At 38.9% G+C, this 6180-nt stretch overlaps 1 non-coding gene across 1 annotated transcript; it reads right to left on the reverse strand.

Moving 5' to 3' along the window:
• Positions 1–4474: 4474 nt before the first annotated feature.
• Positions 4475–4578, reverse strand: LOC112799227 (small nucleolar RNA R71). Its single transcript, XR_003200803.1, has one exon. It is a non-coding gene; the product is annotated as a small nucleolar RNA R71 (small nucleolar RNA).
• Positions 4579–6180: the final 1602 nt, after the last annotated feature.

Here is a 6180-nt window from a genome sequence, read left to right on the forward strand (position 1 = left end):
ATGAAGATGAACTACAAGGTGGTAAAGTTTCTTTTTCCTCTTACTTATTTCCATCACTTTAAATTGCATGATTGTCTTCTATTTTCTTTGTATGCTTGTGTGATTACTCCTTGTGAATAAGCATAGTTTGATATATGATTTGTAACATATTACTACGATATCATGATTATCATCTTGAATTTTACTTGCACCCAATATCTCTAAAAATGCAACAAAGAAATTATTCTTTTGAAAGGAAAATGTTGAAGAATTTTATAAATCTTGGGGCAAGCAAAAGATTAAGAGAAGTGGAGGTTCTGATTATATGATTGTGTATTGAGGTTGCATGTTTGTGAAAACTTGCATGGGAGCTCATAGACAAGAAAGGAAGTTTAGAGAAGTATTATGAAAATTCTTAAACATCTATTGATCCAAGAAGCAGCAACAAAAGAAAAACAAGAACAAGGTCCAAGGCTCTGAGCATCAATTACTAGAAAGAAAAAGAAAGAAACAAGAACTCAAAGAGTTATTGTCCTAGTTAAATGCTTGTGGTGGATTTGTCTCAAAGAGAGAGGCTTGAGCAAGTAAATCCTAAGGGGTGCTTCAACACCTAATACCTTAGACCAACTGGTTTGGGACTATTGATTGAAAGCTTATCTTAAAAAGCCGCTTTGAGACATGACACCTAGAGTCGAGGCCAAGATAAAAAAAGAAAAGAAAAATGATAGAAAATAAGTGTTGCTTTATAGGTGACAATCTATAAAGAGACTTCCATAATAGCATTTGAATGAAAGTCCTAAGATCTAAGACTTCCAAAATGTAAGGACTAATGAGCATTAGAATCCTTGCAGAAGCGTATAAATTGGAGTTTACCCCACTGTCACTTAATCACTTCACCCACTAAGGCATCATAAGCAATTCTTCAATACATTCCAATTAAGAGAATTCTTTGTGCATAGTTCTTTTCTTGCTTGGGGACAAGCAAGATTTAAGTTTGGTGTTGTGATGACTGTGCACCATGTTATGTTTTTCTATGCTTTTTCATATCAAAATTTAATTCATTATGCTTAATTATTGAGTATTTTTGTTCTTAAGTTGTATATTGCTTTGATTTTTTTGAATTGTTTAACTTTGTAGAAAATGGTGGAAAATGAAGCAAAAAGCACAAAAGAAGCAAAGGACGTTGTCGTGTCACTTGGTGCTCTGGGCGTTGCACGCCAAGCTTATTAAGCCAACTCTCATCAATGGGGCGTGCCACTTGGTGCTCTGGGTGTGGCAAGCTGATGCCAAGGTATCTTAGGCTAGTTTCACTAGCATTTTCTGTTAGTTTTAGTTGTTTTATGCATTTTCTTGAGCTTAAAGTAACCAAGAATGGTTAAATGAACAACAAGCAATGAATCATCCAAACATTATGATTTTGATGCAAATTCCATGAGTTTTTAGTGTTATTACTTGAATGCTATGAATGGATGATTTCTCATGAAATTTTGCAAGACTTTGATGCAATCGTTTGGATGATTTCAGGGAAGAAGAGGCTAGGCAAGGAAGCAACAAAAATCAATAAAGGAAGTTTAAGAATCAAATGGGACGTTTAAGCTCCAGTTTAAGGTTAAACTGGAGCTTAAACGCCAAAATCATGAGAAGAAAGGAAATGCTATAACTGGCGTTTAACCTCCAGTTTGACCTCAAACTGGAAGTTAAACGCCAGAATGAGAAAGGGCACTAAGAAGCATTCCACGTTTAACCTCCAGTTTAACCTCAAACTGGAGGTTAAACGCCAGAATGATGATTTGAACCAAGGGAGCATTCCACGTTTAACCTCCAGTTTGACCTCAAACTGGAGGTTAAACGTGTTCGACACTTGCTCCTCACCAAGAAGCATTTCCACGTTTAACCTCTAGTTTGACCTCAAACTGGAGGTTAAACGCCAGAAGCAAGAGAGGCACAAGGAGCATTCCACGTTTAACCTCCAGTTTGACCTCAAACTGGAGGTTAAACGTGTTCGACCATTTTCTGCCTCCAGGGTGTGATTTCTTCATTCTACGTTTAACCTCCAGTTTGACCTCAAACTGGAGGTTAAACGTGTTCGATGGCTTTTCTCCTCCAGGGTGTTTTCTTCATTTCCAAGTTTAACTTCCAGTTTAACCTCAAACTGGAGGTTAAACGTGGTCGACCCAAATTGCCTCCAGGGTGTGCTTTCTTCATTTCCAAGTTTAACCTCCAATTTAACCTTAAACTGGAGGTTAAACGTGCTCGACAATGCACACCCCTGGGTTGCTTTCTTCCAATTCCACGTTTAAGTTTTAGTTTGACCTTAAACTGAAACTTAAACTTAAACTTAAACACCACCATTTGAAAAGGTTTCTGGGCCAATTATATTGAAGTTTAAGTTAGCAATTGAGCACAAAGATTAACTTAAACTTATTATGGCATGAAACCCAATTGAATATCATGGTTTATGGGATTGGGCCTGAAGAATTGATGAGTCTGGAACTTCAAATTGTTGAGTCTTGTGTCATTACTTGTTATCACTAAGTTGCTCAATGAATGTTACAGAATTGGATCACAGCCTCATCAAGATTATGGACCATAAGCCTAAAGCAAATGGAAATCAAGGAAAGGCCTCAAAGCCCAAGAAACACAACAGAAGCTCAATTAAGAAAGTGTATAAATAGGATAGAATTGAAGTTAGTTGGCATCTTTTGACACTTTAGAACTTTTCATATTGTGTAATTGAATTCAGAGCTATGATTCACTAAACCCCTTTCATTGGGTTAGGGAGCTCTATTGTAATTCAATGAATCAATAATAGTTTTATCTTCTTCTTCAATCTTTTCTCTTGAATTTTTGTTAGAAAGCTTCTCGATCTAATTCCATTGGGTAGTTGTCTTGGGAAAGAAACTACCCATAATTGGAATCCTTCGGAACCTTGGGAAAGGAATGGAGGATTCATGCTAGAGAAGCTTTCTCATAGTGAATTGGATTGGGGTTTGGATGGATATTGTGACATGTAATCCTACCAAATTGTGGTTCATGAAACTGTGTGGTATAATCAGTGATCGAGCTTCATCTCTTTTTATGAACATTTAAACCAAGGGATTGGGAATTTGTTTGTTTTTAGAGAGAATTGGTGAGCCAAGGGATTGGGATCCAATCATATAAGATTGCCAAGCAAAATTCAATGAATGCATTGGTTGAGGAAGAGATAAAAATGTTTTGATTCGGAGATCTCAATATCTCCTAACACCCAATGAACTTCTCTCTCTGATCTATCCTTTTCCATTTACATTCTGCAATTTCAATTTATGCAATCACCCCAATTCCCTTTTAATTTCAGCAATTTAACTTCTCGCACTTTAATTCTCGCAATTTAAGATTCAGTCATTTCAATTCCTTGCAATTTACATTTCCCGCCAATTTACTTTATGCAATTCACACCCAATTCTTGATTCCGCTCAACTAATCAAACTTCTAATTCGAATTGCTCATTCAACCAATCCTTGTGGGATTCGACCTCACTCTATTGTGAGTTTTTACTTGACGATAACCGGTGCACTTGCCGGAAGGAATTTTGCCGTTTGTGCAATTTCACTTAATCATAGCTATACCCAGTTATAGCGCATTCAAGTTTATGGCGCCGTTGCCGGGGATTGGTTTTCGATTGACAATTCTCCAATTGGAAGTTAACTAGATTGAGCATTTTTCTTGTTTTGTTAATTTAGTTCAAGTTACTTGTTGAATTTTGACTTCTGCACTCTGTGATTTGCTTTTTCTTTCTTTATGCCTTTAAATTCAAGCAACTAACTCACTAACCCACTAACTATTTGAATTAATTCCTCACTGCTCTAACCAATACTCTTCCAGTAACCAAGAGTATTCCACTTGTTTGTTACTTGTGGTGTGTTCTTGTATGACAGGTAGGAGAGGAGAGGCATCAACTCCTCCATATACCGAACCAGAGAGGACCCTTCATAGACTTAGAAGGGAGGCAAGAAGGAAGAGGGTACTGGGAGAAGAAGAATCTGAAGGAGAATCTGAGGACAACTTTGAGGAAGCTTTAGATCTCAACATGGATAGAGAATTTCACAACCATGAGAGGGATGATGGAAACAATGCCATTCCTGAGAGGAGGGTTCTTGGTTCATACATAAACCCAACCTCTGGGAATTGTGGTAGTAGCATTCAGAAACCACCCATTCAGGCCAACAATTTTGAACTCAAACCACAGCTAATATCATTGGTGGAAGACCATTGTTCGTTTGGTGGGAGTGCCAATGAAGACCCAAACCAACATCTCACTAAATTCCTGAGAATTTGCGACACTGTGAAGTCCAATGGAGTCCAGGAAGATGCCTATAAACTGCTCTTGTTCCCATTTTCACTGAGGGACAAAGCAGCTAAGTGGTTAGAATCATTCCCAAGGGATAGCCTAACAACCTGGGATGAAGTGGAAAGCAAGTTCCTGGCACGTTTCTACCCACCAGAAAGGGTCAATAGGCTTCGATCTGAGGTTCAAACTTTTAGACAAAAAGATGGTGAAACGCTCTACGAAGCATGGGAGAGGTTCAAAGAATTGACAAGGAAATGCCCACCTGACATGTTCCCTGATTGGGTGCAATTACACATCTTCTATGATGGACTTTCTTATGAATCAAGGAAGGCTGTAGACCATTCATCAGAAGGCTCATTGAACAGGAAAAAGACTGTGGAAGAAGCCATTGAAGTGATTGAGACAGTGGCTGAGAATGAGTACTACTATGCTTCAGAGAGGCACAACACTAAGGGAGTCATGGAGCTGAACCATGTTGATACAATTCTGGCCCAAAACAAGGTGTTTACCCAGCAACTAGCAGAGCTCACCAGGAAATTAGGAACAAGTCAAGTGGCTGCAATACACACACAAGATCAAGAGGAAACAAGCATTGAAGGAGGTGATTGGAAAGAGGCCAATTATGTGGGAAACCAATAAAGGCAATCATATGATCCACACTCCAACACTTACAACCTAGGATGGAAAAACCACCCAAACTTTGGGTGGGGAAACCAGCAAACCCAACCACAAAACCACAAACCTTACAACCACAACCAACACAACAATTCCACATACCAAAACTCCAACCAAAGATCATACCAAGCCACACAAAACACTTACTCCCAACCACCATATCATGGCCAAAATAACCAACCTGCCCAATCCAATCTGAACCAACAATTTCAAGACCAATTAAACAGGATAGAAAGAATGCTTACAACCATGGGTCAAGACATAATCGAATTGAAAGCCTTTAAGGAAGAAGTAAATTCCAACTTGCAAAACCAAGGAGCTGCCATCCAGAAGCTAGAAAATCAAATTGTGTATTTGTCTAAGCAAACCCCTGGGCCAAGCGTTTCTCATGCTGCCAAGGCTATTGCAAGGGAAGAATGTAAGGCCATAACCTTCAGAAGTGGAACGAAGCTAAAGGAGATCTCAAAGGAAACCACAGAGGATAAAGCAAAGGAGAATGTGAGAGATAAGGAACAGGGACAATCTTCTACACCTTCTGCAACAAAAGAAAAAGAAAAAGAGGTCCTGAAGCCTTATATTCCCAAAGCACCATATCCTCAACGTTTGATGAAAAGAGAAAAGGACGGCCAATTCTCCAGATTCTTGGAGATTTTCAAGAAGCTTCAAATCAACATTCCCTTTGCTGAGGCAATAGAGCAAATGCCACTCTATGAAAAATTCTTGAAGGAATTAATGACCAAGAAGAGAAGCTGGAGGAATGAGGAAACTGTGTTGTTAACTGAAGAATGCAGTGCCATCATTCAACACAAATTGCCTCAGAAATTGAAGGATCCAGGCAGTTTCCAAATCCCCTGCATCATAGGAGAAGTCATGGTGGAGAAGGCCTTGTGTGACTTAGGGGCCAGTATCAATTTGATGTCTCTAACCATGATGAGAATAATGAAGATTGAAGAGGCCAAACCAACAAGAATGGCCCTCCAATTGGCAGATCGAACTTTTAAATTCCCTCATGGAATAGTTGAGGATTTGTTGGTGAAAGTGGGAGATTTTATATTCCCTGCCGATTTTGTGGTGTTAGATATGGAGGAAGAAGCCAAAGCTTCGATAATCCTGGGAAGACCCTTCCTGGCTACTGCTGGAGCCATCATAGATGTCCAAAAGGGTGAACTCACTCTTAGACTACATGATGAGAAATT

Source organism: Arachis hypogaea, chromosome 4, assembly GCF_003086295.3.
Source record: "Arachis hypogaea cultivar Tifrunner chromosome 4, arahy.Tifrunner.gnm2.J5K5, whole genome shotgun sequence".
NCBI lineage: Eukaryota > Viridiplantae > Streptophyta > Magnoliopsida > Fabales > Fabaceae > Arachis > Arachis hypogaea.